Source organism: Rutidosis leptorrhynchoides, chromosome 1 (assembly GCF_046630445.1).
Source record: "Rutidosis leptorrhynchoides isolate AG116_Rl617_1_P2 chromosome 1, CSIRO_AGI_Rlap_v1, whole genome shotgun sequence".
In the NCBI taxonomy this organism is placed as follows: Eukaryota; Viridiplantae; Streptophyta; class Magnoliopsida; order Asterales; family Asteraceae; genus Rutidosis; species Rutidosis leptorrhynchoides.
Window position 1 is genome coordinate 508,009,511 of NC_092333.1, and position 14,875 is coordinate 508,024,385.

Genomic DNA, 14,875 nt, shown 5'->3' on the forward strand with positions numbered 1-14,875 from the left:
AAGTTTATCATAGTTTTTAATTAACTAACCCAAAACAGCCCGCGGTGTTACTACGACGGCGTATGTTCGGTTTTACAGTGTTCTTCGTGTTTCCAGGTTTTAAATCATTAAGTTAGCATATCATATAGATATAGAACATGTGTTTAGTTGATTTTAAAAGTCAAGTTAGAAGGATTAACTTTTGTTTGCGAACAAGTTTAGAATTAACTAAACTATGTTCTAGTGATTACAAGTTTAAACCTTCGAATAAGATAGCTTTATATGTATGAATTGAATGATGTTATGAACATCATTACTACCTCAAGTTTTCTGGATAAAGCTACTGGAAATGAGAAAAATGGATCTAGCTTCAAAGGATCCTTGGATGGCTTGAAAGTTCTTGAAGCAGAATCATGACACGAAAAACAAGTTCAAGTAAGATTTCCACTCGAAATAAGATTGTTATAGTTATAGAAATTGAATCAAAGTTTGAATATGAGTATTACCTTGTATTAGAAAGATATCTTACTATAAATAAGAAAGATTTCTTGAGGTTGTATGATCACTCTACAAGATTGGAAGGAAGCTAGCAAACTTGGAAGTATTCTTGATTTTATGAAACTAGAACTTGTAGAATTTATGAAGAACACTTAGAACTTGAAGATAGAACTTGAGAGAGATCAATTAGATGAAGAAAATTGAAGAATGAAAGTGTTTGTAGGTGTTTTTGGTCGTTGGTGTATGGATTAGATATAAAGGATATGTAATTTTGTTTTCTTGTAAATAAGTCATGAATGATTACTCATATTTTTGTAATTTTATGAGATATTTCATGCTAGTTGCCAAATGATGGTTCCCACATGTGTTAAGTGACTCACATGGGCTGCTAAGAGCTGATCATTGGAGTGTATATACCAATAGTACATATATCTAAAAGCTGTGTATTGTACGAGTACGAATACGGGTGCATACGAGTAGAATTGTTGATGAAACTGAACGAGGATGTAATTGTAAGCATTTTTGTTAAGTAGAAGTAGTTTGATAAGTGTCTTGAAGTCTTTCAAAATTGTATGAATACATATTAAAACACTACATGTATATACATTTTAACTGAGTCGTTAAGTCATCGTTAGTCGTTACATGTAAGTGTTGTTTTGAAACCTTTAGGTTAACGATCTTGTTAAATGTTGTTAACCCAATGTTTATAATATCAAATGAGATTTTAAATTATTATATTATCATGATAATATGATGTATGAATATCTCTTAATATGATATATATACATTAAATGTCGTTACAACGATAATCATTACATATATGTCTCGTTTCAAAATCATTAAGTTAGTAGTCTTGCTTTTACATATGTAGTTCATTGTTAATATACTTAATGATATGTTACTTATCATAATATCATGTAAACTATATATATATCCATATATATGTCATCATATAGTTTTTACAAGTTTTAACGTTCGTGAATCACCGGTCAACTTGGGTGGTCAATTGTCTATATGAAACCTATTTCAATTAATCAAGTCTTAACAAGTTTGATTGCTTAACATGTTAGAAACACTTAATCATGTAAATAACAATTTCATTTAATATATATATAAACATGGAAAAGTTCGGGTCACTACATGTTTCATATATTCAATTAACCTTCGACTGCTCTCGACGATTCACGAACAGTTAATTGTAAATCGATATGTGTGTATGTATATATAAATAATAATTTGAAATTTAATTTGAAGTATTATATGTTGTTGTTATTAAAAAAAATTAATAAAATAAAATGCAATTAATGGAAACTATATCTAAGAATATATAGATATATATAAATATGTATATAAATATTACTTGTAAATATATAAAGTTATATTAAATCTATTTGTTTAAAAATATATAATATATTTGTTTTAGTAATTAACTTTGCTATTTTAAAACTGTTTATATATAGAAAAGGAATATAACTGATTTCGAGCTTAATTAGTAAACGTCAGTAATACTCGGTTGACATTTCGTTAGCGTTCATATAGATTTAATATAAGTTTATGATGGATTAAAATATAAGTTGAACTGTAAATCGATTACAAAGATTTTAGATTTGTTAAAAGTATTTTTACCTTTTTAAGTTTAAATATTAGTACTCCGTACATATGAATCGGAACAGAAAATAAATAATTTTCGAACCTTTTTGATCAGGTTTCAAACAGGTAATGAGTGAAATAATTAAATATGTTTAATCTAAAAATTTGAGATTTTTAGGGACACTTTTATACATTAACTGTTTAGCAATGGACACGATATGGCCATCCGGGATAAACTGTCGGTAGAAGAATCTAAAAACACCGATGGCTTACTTCTTAAACTCACATGTTTAAAATTTATTATTATTATATTTATTATTATACTATTATTATTACTTTAATAATTACTGTAATTGATATTGTATCTTATGTGTTGTTCTTTTCCTCTATCTCAATCTCAAATTGTATATAATATACATATACATGCACTGAGTGATATATGCCAACACCCAACACCATTTCCAACAACATTGAACACCCATTTGATAACCCAACATTCTCTTCATCACTTTGCACGATCAACCTTCGTTCACCTTGAATCTCCACCAAACTCCATCTTCCATCGCCACCAAAACCAAACCCACATATCATCACCTTCGTTTATGTATCTCAATTATATCTATACATTTACACACATAAGACATATATATGTAGATGAAAAATAAACACACACCACCACTTGATTCTTTTTCTGTTTGTTTTTCATTTCCACCATCTCATTTATTTCTTTTATGTGTACTCAAAATCCACCATACACCAACTTAAACGACTGTTAATTCATTGTTGCTATTAACCGAGACCATCCACACAAAACCACCATTTTGATCACGAGCTCGAAAACCATTTAAACACCATCAACCTAACACCAATCGCAGCTACTATTCTTACTGCTACACTTTCTGGTTCAGTTCGAGCAACACAAATTGCCACCACTACCTTCATCTCTCACCATCTCTCTCTCTCTCTCTCTCTCTCTCTCTCTCTTCATTTTTCTACTTCAATTTTCTGTTTTCTTTTTATCAAACCACCACCAACTCGTCACTCTTATTTCCTCTTCATTTATGTTTCGAACAAACTATAGCCGTCTTCTTAATAGAACAGGAACACCATAAACCCTTCATTTTTATTTCGTTGGGTTGTATCAAGAAACATCACCACCGTTGGCTTTTCACACCCACCGGAACACACCACCAATCTGCAACTAAAGCTTCACGTTTCTGTTTCTATATTCTATTTCTCGTATAATACGCAATAAAAATGAATGATACAGATGATAAATTGAACAAAAGTTGTGATGAGTAAACGATGAAGATCCTGTTATTTTTTTTTTTACTGATGTTATATATATATATATTGTTTTTTCGATGGCAACAACTAAGACGGCTGCAGTTTCTGTTTCACCTTGTAACCCAACTCAACCCCATCGAACACCATAACTTTCATCACCATCGATAATCATCACCACCGAACACTATCACTTAAACCCTCATCTGCAAGAGTAAGATGATGATACATGATGAATGATGGTGGAAGGCGATGATGTCATGATGTTAAATGATAGAAGAGGAGGGCGAAGAGATGATGATGATAGGGATCAATAGTGAAAGTGAAGATAGTTTTAACGATGAGGACGTTTAAAAAAATAAAATGAAAGTGATACCAGAAACGGTGGCTGCTTTATTTCTGTCTCTATCAAATTACATCTGTTGTTTTATTTTTATTCGATACCCCCTAAAAACACGAAATCTGTATTGGACATCAAAATGGTTTTTGGGCTTGATTTAATTGATATTGGGCTACTGTGCAAGATTTCTGTTCGAAGCCCAATTATGATTGGGTTTGTAATCTATCGATTAGAATTTTAGAAGGAGGAAAAATTGAAAACAGCTTAATATTTCGATTTAATAAAAAACGGGTTATAGAGATTTTTCTGGGTTATAATAGAGAAAAGAAACGGATGGAGGGATGGTTTGAGGTGTTTGTTGGTTAGCGAGAGGTCGTGGGTTCGAGCCTGGGCAAGGGTGTTGCTTCTTTTTTTTTAAAGCTCCTTTCATTAAGGTAGTACTTCTATTATTATTATTATTATTATTATTATTATTATTATTATTATTATTATTATTATTATTATTATTATTATTATTATTATTATTATTATTATTATTATTAAGAGTAACATTAATATTAAAGTTAACATTATAAATAAAACTATCGTTTGTATTAAAAAGTATCATTTTTATTATTATTATCATTATTAGAAAATTTTCATTTTTTATCAAAATTATTATTATTAATACTAGTATCACTATTATTATCATAATAACTACTATAACTATTATTATTGTAAAAATTGAAAAAACTTTTATTTATTATTATTATCAATATTATCAAATAACTATTAGTTATATAAAATCATATTTACTACATGTAACATAACCATAGTAAAACTTTTATAATAAAAACGAATAAATGTAATTAATTAGGTTATTAATGAAACACATAAATAAAATAACAATTAAATCACTAATAATATATAAATTTATTCGACATCAATTATATATGTTAATATATATATATATATATATATATATATATATATATATATACATACATATATATATATATATACATATATATATATATATACATATATATATAAATGATATAGGTTCGTAAATCCGAGGCCAACCATACACTTTTTAAATGTCGTCATATGTATTTTTACTACAAAATACAGTATGGTGAGTTCATTTGATTCCCTTTTACTCTTTACATTTTTGGGACTGAGAATACATGCGCTATTTTTACAACTGCTTTACTAAATGCTTTTGAAATATATTTTGAACTGCGAATACATGAAATGCTTTTATAAATGTTTGACGAGATAGACACAAGCAAAACATTCCTCGAATGAATTATTATGCAGACAGAAGTTCTGCGGATTATTATTGAATTATGTGGACATGATAATTGCCACCATTGAATTATGTGGACATGATAATTGCCACCATTGAATTATGTGGACATGTAAATTGCCACCAATTGATGTGAATGTTATGTATTGAGAGAATGATTTTTATACACAGGTTATGTGTATTATATTTTGTACACGAGATATGTGTACGGTTACTAAGATTTATGAAAAATGGTTGCGTACACGAGAAATGTGTACTGTATTTAAAAGATATCGCATGTACATTACAGGTGGGTATAGGATTCGGGCCCATTTGTACCATGCACATTTAAATCTTGTGGTCTATCAAAATGATGAATTTTATTATTTTTATGATAAACCTATGAACTCACCAACCTTTTGGTTGACACTTGAAAGCATGTTTATTCTCAGGTATGAAAGAAATCTTCCGCTATGCATTTGCTCATATTAGAGATATTACTTGGAGTCATTCATGACATATTTCAAAAGACGTTGCATTCGAGTCGTCGAGTTCATCAAGATTATTATTAAGTTAATTATAGTTGGAGGTATTATGAAATAGTATGTTTACCGTCAACTTCCGATGTAAAGAAAGTTTGTCTTTTAAAAACGAATGCAATGTTTGTAAAATGTATCATATAGAGGTCAATTACCTCGCGATGTAATCAACTATTGTGAATTGTTTTTAATCGATATGGACTTCGTCCAGATGGATTAGGACGGGTCGTTTCAATAAAGAAGAATGAGCTGCGCCAGTTCCCAATAGAATCCTTGGGAGAAGTCATCACGCCATGGCGACCGCGGAATGAATACCACCCCTTATCATAGGGTGTAAGGCTGTTAAAAGCGCGAAAGGCGTTAAGTAATGGTTGCTTATTGAGTTCTTTGCAGTACATCTCAAAAAGCACAATTTTATTAACTGCGTTGGGGTGCAGTTGCGCAACTGCAACCTTGTAGTATTCGCATACACTGCGAAAAAAGGGAGTAAGCGGCAGGCGTAAATTGCCATGTGATATGGCGGCCTCGTAGATGGTAATCATGCCCTTGGGAGGGGCATTAGCTCTATCCTCTGCTGATGGTGCGGTGGGAGAGAATTGCGCAAGAAGCGGATACTATTGTTGTAGGGTTTGGATTTTCGCCTCCGTCATATATGAAACGAAGGCGCTAGGTGTATTGGCAGATGATGAGGATGCCATTTGTAATAATATAAGTAGATCTGATGATAAATTGAAGAATATTAAAAGTTGAATCGTTAAATTGCAAGGGATGCGTGTGAGTTTCGGTAAGGAAGTTTGGTTGATTAAGAAATTGAAGAAGAAAGCGTAAAGTCGTTTATGCGAATCGACTGGCTATTTATAATTAAAATCTAGGCGAGGAAGTCGTAAAAGCAATGAATAATTTTTAACGGCTAAAATTATCGCAACGATGCAACGGTAATTAGAAAGCCGTTACAGCATTTCTGATTTGACGGCTTTACATAGTTGCTGTTATTATTATGCGTTTCCATTGCGAAATTCAACGGTAATAATTTAGCGATGGGTTATTATTTAAAAATTGTTGCAAATATTTTTTAAAGTTGCATATCTTATTTTTTAGAGTTTATCATGATACATTTACTTTGCAAAATGTATCATAATAAACTGGGGGGACTTGATCATATACATAACATTGTATATGTATATTTTATTACTAATGGTTAAAAGCAGAAGTTACGCGAAGTATGTTCGAAAGGCTTGGAATATTCGCAGAAAATAAAGATAGCGGATCAGTTTCCACACTAATAAAAGACTGCGGGTCATTTCGCTAAGTTTTCGCGGATAGTTAAACAGTTCGCAGACCGCGGATATTTCGAATACCATAAATAGGGAGCTCGGCCTCTCATTTGTAGGTTGTTGATTCTCAGTCATTTGCCCGGACCTTTGTAATTTTCTCTTGTGATCTTGCCCAAGGAACTTTTACATCGTGTCAAGGTGAATCATGCTAATTAATAATCAAGACCGGGTCAGGGTGGTTGATCACTTGATTGTTAAAGTGAAAGACGATCATCAGGGCCCAAAATAATCATCAAACATCTCATCCTCCATCTTAATCTCATTGCACTCAATCCTTAATTAAGTAACTCATTAATTATGGATGGATCATTTTCAATTTATAAAAGTAAGTTTTAACATTGGGTAACTTTTTAATCAAGCATTTTAACACTAAATTTTAGTTTCCAACCTTCTCCAACAACCAATCTAGTAACGTACGCCGTATTATTTACAAAACGTATTTTATATTTAAAAACACTTGAACTCTTAATATATTTCCTTGTATTAAATTAATAGTTATGTTTTAGTTTTTTAAAGTCTTTATTTCTTAACTTTAACCTTAAATAACTTTTTTTTGTTATATTATAATTGATGAAAATTATAGTAAATGAAATACCCAAAAAGCTTTGAAGTCGAACATTTTTTTTTTGTTTTTGTTGGTAAGCGAGGAAACCCTCCTATGAACGAGCACATTGGCTCCCTCATAGAAGGTAAAACCTCGGGTAATCAAGCCCCCCGAGCGCGAGACCTGATACCGGGTGAATTGCGCATTATGCGCACCCTCTAGTAAAACCATTTCGGCTGCCATGTTTTTTCTTATAAAAGCTTATAAAATGTTCGTTGCACTTTTGATTTATATTTATAAATATTAAATATATATCAAAAGTGCAAAGAACATTATAAAAGGTTAGTTTTGAAGCGGTATTATTTGGAGTAGAGAGACGGATGACTTTCTCTTCTTACGGGTTGAAAAGTATTTTCTTTACACGTGGGTGATGAATAGACTTCTCTTCTATTTTTGGGTAGAGAAAAATTATCTATATCTCACCTCCTCATATGTTGCAAGTGCGGAATTTAGTATTGTTGTTGTTTTGAGTATTGTTGTTATTGTTGTTATCATTACACAACTTTAAGATACTCCGTATTACAGAGTATTAAACTAGTAAGTCAACCTTGTAGTATTTTACTACAAGAAAACATCACTATAAATACGTATTAGCAACTTCAATTTTGTCGACATTGGTTAATATGCATGATTGGATTGGACATCATCTAGCTTGTTCAAACCTAAAATAAAATTCATCTAATCTAACATAGCACTTATTTCTAAACTAACCATAACAGACACATTAGTCAACATAAGAATAATTAAACTTACTACTCCGTATGACATTTATTTATGTTTTCTTAAACGGCAAAATTTTATTAATCAAAACTCCCTATAACATAATTACTCGTAGCACTCTCATTTAATTACTGGTAGTACCTTTTTTTTTTTTTTTTTTTTGGCTAAAAAAGCAATAATATAAACTAAGTCTTTTCATCATATGAAAAGAACGAACAAAGATACAATGACTAAACTCGTTCCAAGGCTCGGAGACAATAAACTAACGCTATTACTAAACAAAGAGCCTAAGACAATAAACTAAAGCTATTACTTGTGTGACGACCCGGAAATTTTCGACTAATTTTTAACTCAAATATATATATGATTTCATATTTTCGACACGATAAGCAAAGCCTGTTATCCTGAGTCTCAAAATTTTTGAACTGTTTTCTTACATTCATTAAACTTCGACTGCTCTCGACGATTCACGAACCACTATTTGTAAATAGATACATATATATTTAAATATATGAATATATAATAATAATTTGAAATATTATATGATGTAATTATTAGAATTAATATTGTAAAATAATATAATATATAATAATTAGTATTCAAAACACATCTATATATATATATATAAAAGAAGTATATTGAATACGTATATATAGTTTCGAATTTATTTTAAAATCGACTGTAACGCTCAATTTTTATTCGATCGATATTAAACAAGTTAAAAATGAACTTATGTGATTTTAAAAATAAACGGTAATCCGAAAATGAGTGATATAAGTTATAGATTTGTTAAAAATATATTTAGAATCTTTTTGGTAAACTTTAACATTTTGTACATTTTACTTGAGATTGAGCGCTAATAATCAATCAACTTTTCATGATTGATTTTACACCCTAACAGACCGAAATAAATAAATATAGTTAATTTAAAATATGGGATTTTTCTGTGTACTTTTTTCCTCATCGTTTAACAACGGAGCACAAATTTCAGTCCGTGAAACGAATAGTAAATGGCGGCTAACATATCACACGTTTTTAATCTTAATTGATTAATTAATAAGTAAAGTAGAAATTTACTATGTATCCATTCATCATTCGATGTTTGATGCTTTCCACTAACTGGCTAAATTATTTGTATACTGTTTTTAATTTTCATTCTCATCTGCAAGTTGAAGATTTCAATTATTGTTATTATATTAATATTAATATTAATATTAATATTAATATTAATATTAATATTATATATATTATGGTATGTATTATATAGTATATATATCTCTATATATATATATCGAGTGAGGAGGAAGAAGAATCACACACCACCTCCCACCGTGATCCACCATTACTAAGACCATATCTAAGGTTCCGTCACTTTGCCAAGGTCAGATTAGGTGGCAAAACTAACGGAAACTGACGGCCGTTAACGGGGCGTCAGTTTCCGTTAGTTTTAAGCGTTAGTTAGGACTATGACGGAAAAAATGTTAGATTTGCTGTTCGAATTTCACTTGTCCACGTGGCATCTGTGTCCCCCCAACGGCTATAGAGCCGTTTACTCATTTTTTTTAAATACATAATTTTATATATAAATATAACCCATTCCATCCCATTTTTACACACAACATTTCAATTTTTACTCTCAAATTTTACAAAATCAAACCCATTTTCACAATTCTCAAATCAAAAAAATGGCCAACCATTGCTACATCAACCTCGACGTTCATCACGATGGTGAACTTTCCGACAACCGAAACTATTGGTACGACGGGGAAACTAAATCGTTCAACGATCTAGACGTCGCCGGCTGGGATGTAGAACGCGTAATAAGTTTTATACGCGATAGGGTTGATTTCGAAGCCGCCGACGTTTGGTATTGTGACGAGGTCACGAATTTGTTCAAGGCGTTTTGTTCCGATGCCGTGTGGGAACGGATGGTCGGAATAGCAAAACTGAAGAACAAACGTATCACGTTGTACTGCCGAAAAGTGTGGAGCCTTCTGGCATGGAACGGCCGAGATGATGATACGTCTTCGCATGAATCGGGATCTCCCACTAGCTATGGACGTTAATTTTTTTTATATTATTTAGGAATTAATAAGTAATTTTAGGATTTAATAAGTAATTTTAAGACATTAAATTTTTTAACTTTTAATTTTAGGTTGTAATCTTTTTAAGACTTTTTTTTTTATAAATTTGTAATCGTGATTAGGACTTTTTTTTTTTAATAAGTAATTTTTAATTATTTGTTTTTTATAATTTTTTTATATAAAATGTGTTACAAATAAAATAAAATTTAAAAAATAATAAACTGGTGGACCCTATTGAAAACTGACACAAAAAAACTGACCCTGACTGTTAGAAAAGGTCAGAAACTGACCATGCTAACTCACAGCCAGTTTGCGCTTTTTGGGCAAAAAGCGCAAAAACTGCCTCTGACGTCAGCGTGACCACTAGAAATGGTCTAAGACTCACCGTCTATCACCTCTAAACACCCGACAACCATCGCTGGAGACCACCTCACGGCCACCATTCAACACCACCTTCAACCGTCACTCTCTCTCTTCTCCCTCTCTCTTTTCTTCTCAGTGACACCATCATTCCACCACCAATTTTCATTTAGGATTCTGTCCGTGAACCTTCATCACCGTCTTACAGTCGCCACCCACAACCACCCTAAACCGCCGGTCACCACATAAACCGTTGGTGTCCAGTTCACTACAGCTGCACGATACCTTGTTCTTACTTCAGTTTTCTATCCTTTCGAACAATAAACTGCTGCAACCTTTTCTGTTTCGATCGATTGCCTACTGCTACTGTTATATTGCTGCAACTGTTGCAACTCTTCTGTCTAACCACAGCTCGAAAACCACCTAGCCATAATCGTAAACAGGCTGCTACTTTTCTTCCTGTTTTCTTTATTTCTTTTTCATGTATCTGTTTCGAACGAGCTTAAACCCAACACCAAGTCTGCTGCTGTTTACTATTGTTATAACCGTGTATTTTCTACTACCATCCGCTGCTACAGCTGCTCAAAATAAGCTGCTCCTGCCAACTCCTACTGTTCGAATAACTCAGGAACCACCACACCATTAAAAATGCTACGCTGTTACTGCAGTTTCTGTTTTACCATTTCTGTTTTATCCAAGAACTCCACTGCAAAACACACACATAAACGCTCGACTGCAACAGCTACTAGTTCTTGTTTCTGCTACAACAACCTCTATGATGATGGTGAAGTTGATGAACGAGAGTGATAATGAAGGTGACGAAGTACGAGACGATAATGGTGATGTTACAGATGTGATGCTACAAGATCGATGATGATGATTATGTACATGAAATGATCAAAGATGATGACACGTGTATGAAGGGGATGATCGATATGATCATATTGTTGATGATGTTATGGTAAAAATGTTGCTGACGATCATTTGATTATGATGATGGTAAAACGTGAATGATGATGGTGTCAGCATGATGATGATGTCGATAATGATTATGATATACGGTTTATGTTACATAATGATGATGATGATCATCGCGATGTTGATAATATGGAAATGATGATGATGATGATGATGATGATGATATGCGATTAGTGTTGATGCCAATGTTTGATCTGTATGATGGGATGATGATGTTAGGATGATGAGTTGATGATGATAATAATACATGATGGTATAATCTTTATTATTATTATTATTATTATTATTATTATTATTATTATTATTATTATTATTATTATTATTATTATTATTATTATTATTATTATTATTATTATTTTTTTATCATTATTATTATTGTTATTATTATTATTATCATTAAAAGTATCATTAAAATTATCATTTTTATTAAAGGTATCATTATTAATATTAAAAATTATCATTATTATTAAAATTATTATTTTTATTAAAATTATCACTTTTATTAAAATTATTATTATTATTATTATTATTATTATTATTATTATTATTATTATTATTATTATTATTATTATTATTATTATTATTATTATTATTATTATTATTATTATTATCATTATTTTTATTATTAGTAATATCATTATTATTAATAATATATTTATCATTATTATCATTATCTCGAATAAATTATATTAATATTTATATAACATAACTACATTAATAATACATATCATATTAATTAATATAGTATTATTGTATAAATTTACTGATGTAGTGACCCGAACTTTTCCATGTTTATATATATTAAATGAAATTGATATTTACATGATTAAGTGTTTCCAACATGTTAAGCAATCAAACTTGTTAAGACTTGATTAATTGAAATAGGTTTCATATAGACAATTGACCACCCAAGTTGACCAGCGATTCACGAACGTTAAAACTTGTAAAAACTATATGATGACATATTTATATATATATATATATATATATATATATATATATATATATATATATATATATATATATATATATATATTTAACATCATATTATGATAAGTAAGTATCTCATTAGGTATTTTAACAATGAGTTATATACATAAAAATGAGATTATTGAATTAAGAAACTCGAAAACGATATATATAACGATTATCGTTATAACAACGTCTTACTAAATAAATATGAATCATATTAAGATATTGATACAATATATTTAAACATAATATAACAAATGATAAGTAAACATATCATTAAGTGTATTAACAATGAACTACATATGTAAAAACAAGACTACTAACTTAAGGATTTCGAAACGAGACATATATGTAACGATTATCGTTGTAACGACATTTAAATGTATATATATATCATATTAAGATATATTAATAAATCATAATATCATGATAATGTAATAATTTAACATCTCATTAGATATAATAAATAATGGGTTAACAACATTTAACAAGATCGTTAACTTAAAGGTTTCAAAACAACACTTACATGTAACGACTAACGATGACTTAACGACTCAGTTAAAATGTATATACATGTAGTGTTTTAATATGTATTCATACACTTTTGAAAGACTTCAAGACACTTATCAAAGTACTTCTACTTAACAAAAATGCTTACAATTATATCCTCGTTCATTTTTATCAACAATTCTACTCGTATGCACCCGTATTCGTACTCGTACAATACCCAGCTTCTAAATGTATGTACTATTAGTATATACACTCCAATGATCAGCTCTTAGCAGCCCATGTGAGTCACCTAACCATGTGAGAACCATCATTTGGCAACTAGCATGAATGATTACACAAAATTACAAACTAATGTGACCTTATATGGAGTACCTACATCACGTTTTCAATCATCACCATAAACACTTTCATTTTTCAATTTTTATGCATCAAACTAAACTCTCTCAAGTGTTCTTCCATTTTTCTAAGTGTTCTTCATCATCTTCATTAAAATCTAGCTCAATCTAGTTTATAAATCCATACATAAACCAAGATCCAAAACAACTACTCAAGAACACACCAACAACACTTCCAAGTTTGCTAGCTTACTTTCAATCTTACAAATCCATTTCAAGTGATCATCCAACCGCAAGAAATCTTTCTTATCTACAGTAAGATATCTTTCTAATACAAGGTAATACTCATATTCAAAATTTGATTCAATTTCTATAACTATAACAATCTTATTTCGAGTGGAAATCTTACTTGAACTTGTTTTCGTGTCATGATTTTGCTTCAAGAACTTTCAAGCCATCCAAAGATCCTTTGAAGCTAGATCTATTTTTCTTATTTCCAGTAGGTTTTTCCACAAAACTTGAGGTAGTAATGATGTTCATAACATCATTCGAATCATATATATAAAACTATCTTATTCGAAGGTTTAAACTTGTAATCACTAGAACATAGTTTAGTTAATTCTAAACTTGTTCGCAAATAAAAGTTAATACTTCTAACTTGAATTTTAAAATCAACTAGACACATGTTCTATATCTATATGATATGCTAACTTAATGATTTAAAACCTAAAAACACGAAAACACCGTAAAACCGGATATACGCCGTCGTAGTAACACCGCGGGATGTTTTGGGTTAGTTAATTAAAAACTATGATAAACTTTGATTTAAAAGTTGTTCTTCTGGGAAAATGATTTTTCTTATGAACATGAAACTATATCCAAAAATCATGGTTAAACTCAAAGTGGAAGTATGTTTTTCAAAATGGTCATCAAGACGTCGTTCTTTCGACTGAAATAACTACCTTTTATAATATTGACTTGTGACCTGTATTTTCGACTATAAACTTATACTTTTTCTGTTTAGACTCATAAACTTAAGTTCAATATGAAACCATAGCAACATGAATCACTCAAAACGGATTTAAAACGAAGAAGTTATGGGTAAAACAAGATTGGATAATTTTGCTTGTTATAGCTACGTGAAAATTTGTAACAAATCTATATTAATCATACCCTAGCTAACTTATATTGTATTATACATGCATTCTAATATATTATGTAATCTTGGGATACCATAGACACGTATACAAATGTTTTGACATATCATATCGACCCATGTATATATATTATTTGGAACAACCATAGACACTCTATATGCAGTAATGTTTGAGTTAGCTATACAGGATTGAGGTTGATTCCAAAAATATATATACTTTGAGTTGTGATCGAGCCTGAGACGTGTATACACTGGGTCGTGGATTGATTCAAGATAATATATATCGATTTATTTCTATACATCTAACTGTGGACAACTAGTTGTA